This window comes from Oratosquilla oratoria, chromosome 8 (genome assembly GCF_046742065.1).
Source record: "Oratosquilla oratoria isolate Oo_2021 chromosome 8, ASM4674206v1, whole genome shotgun sequence".
Classification (NCBI taxonomy): Eukaryota; Metazoa; Arthropoda; class Malacostraca; order Stomatopoda; family Squillidae; genus Oratosquilla; species Oratosquilla oratoria.
In genome coordinates, this window is record NC_134784.1 from 58,112,958 (window position 1) to 58,115,457 (window position 2,500).

The following is a 2,500-nucleotide window of genomic DNA, read 5'->3' on the forward strand; positions in this document are numbered from 1 at the left end:
AGTCATTTAATGTAACCCGGGTGAAAAGAGACGTAACATTATAACTAATTTAAAGTCAAAAGCAATGTCAAGACTACTCAACTTATCAAAAAGATCAATGTTGTTTCTTAATGTGGGAATTAGAAATTGTACCTACAAGGGGACTCAAAATCGATACCAGCCATTTTGATAACTTGTATGAAATGAAGCCAGTGGAACAAATAATAGGTCTGACAGGATGTCCTGTTTTGTGGGTTTTAATCAACCCGTACATGTAGGGCAGGGAAGGGGACACGGTGGAAACAAGTTTAATAAGATGGTCATGTCCTAAAATTTCTGAAAGACTGTCTGCAAGAACATGTTTGACCAAAATCCATCCTGAACAATCGACTGTTACGGTTGTGCCACAAACTATTTGAGAATTTCCATCGTACTATCTTACAGAAACATACTGACATCACTAGGATTGATGTTCGTGAATCCTTCAACATCACAAAGTCAAGAAGTTATAATTTTCATCAAGCTGTGCCGGCAGAATGGAAACATAGACTATTTGATTACTGTTACAATAGGATGAGATCTGTGTGCAGTGCTTTTAGTGATAAACCTCCACAAAACACTGGCTCAACTAATTAAAAATAGTGATTGGACCAAGCATGCCAACCCCAACTTTGATGAAAAATGTGCTTTTAGATATGACCTTAGTTTCGCTGTCACCAAACAAAAAGTGGATTATGTTAGTGTAGCTAAAGGGTTTTGTAAACTGGAAAAATTTGGAAATGTTCCTACCCAAGGCATCAACATCAGTAAAGGTTTAGTGTACAATTCACTGTTAACTCCAAGTCTCCCAAATTGTCCCAAACGTTTCCTTAAGACATACTATGATTTAAAACGGGATGATGAATTACACATTACGGAAACAGATAAAAAGAATTGTGTTGTAATTTTAAACAAAGTGGCTTATATTGAGAAGATGAAAATATTGTTGGGTGATAGTTTCACCTCCACAAAACTTAGTAATACCCCGTTAAAGGCAGTACACAGTGAATTCAACTTAAAACTAGAAAATTATTTGAAAGGACATGACCATCTTATTAAACTTGTTTCCACCGCGTCCCCTTCCCTGCCTTACATGACGGGTCATCCCTGCATCTCGCCCACTGCCCAGGGTCAGAAGCAGTGTCGCAAGACACAGCACATACACAGCAAGGCCGCTTCATTAAATCTCCACACACCCCTCTCCGTCCCTTCATGCAGAAAAGGAGAAGACGGGGAGAAATCCCTTAGGGCTGCGTCAATTTATTTCTCACCCATACTCCGTCATCCCATCTCCCCACCCACTCCCCTCATGCATCACAGCATCATCCATACAAAACCATTCTCCATTCACCCCTATCTTCTGTCCTCTTCCGTCCTTCCTCAACAGATATTACCCCCTTTCCCAATGCCCCTTTTACCCAATCCATCCATCTCATTCTAGGTCGACTCCTCATGTTAACTCCTTCCACCTCTGCCTTCCACACCTCTTTTACTAATCTTTCTTCATTCTTTCTTTCCATGTGTCCAAACCATCCAAATATTCTTTCATCAGCCCTATCTCCCAACTCCCTTTCCACCCCTGTTCTCCTCCTCACCTCCTCGTTTCTCACTCTATCTAGCCTAGTAACCCCTATCATACTTCTCAGACACCTCATCTCAAGCGCATTCAAACTCCTCCTCTCTTCCTCTCTTATGTTCCATGTTTCTGCCCCATACAGTGCTGTCGGCACAATCATGCCTTCATATAACCTCTTCTTAGCATCTATTCCCAAATATCTATTTCTCATTACATTCTTTAATCCACCAAGGCATTTACTTGCTTCTCTCAATCTATATTCTACCTCCACTCCTCCCTTTCCTGCCACATTCGTACACAAGTGTCTAAAACAATCCACTCCCTCCAGTCTCTCTCCCTTCATACTCACTTCCAGTCTGCTGCCACTTTCTTCCCTTGTACATCTCATCACCTTACTTTTACCAGCATTTATCTTCAATTTCCTTATTTCGCACACCTTCCTAAACTCTGTCACTAACTTCTTCAATCCCTCCTCCGATCCTGCTACAAGCGCAGTGTCGTCAGTAAACAACAGCTAGTATGTCTCCCACTTTTCTCCATTTTTCTTTAACCATCTCCAATCACTGACCCACTACCCTTGCATTTACCTCTCGCACCACCCACCCATTTATAAATTGAATAGCAAGGGCGACATAACACATCCCTGATAAAGTCCCACCTTTATTTCAAACCATTCACTCTCCCTGGGCAGGATTCGAACCCGGACCGCCGTAGTGGCAGGCGGGAAATCTAACCACTGCGCCACAAGGTTGTGTGTGTGTGTGTGTGTGTGTGTGTGTGTGTGTGTGTGTGTGTGTGTGTGTGTGTGTGTGTGTGTGTGTGTGTGTGTGTGTGTGTGTGTGTGTGTGTGTGTGTGTGTGTGTGTGTGTGTGTGTGTGATTCACCACGGTCTTAGATTACGTCCCG

The 2,500-nt window shown here is 42.4% G+C and overlaps 1 protein-coding gene across 1 annotated transcript in view; it reads left to right on the forward strand.

Annotated features, from left to right (window-relative positions):
- The window catches only part of LOC143027755 (uncharacterized), a 187,981-nt gene that overhangs the window by 149,039 nt on the left and 36,442 nt on the right, over positions 1 to 2,500 (forward strand). The gene's annotated exons all lie outside the window — the stretch shown is intronic.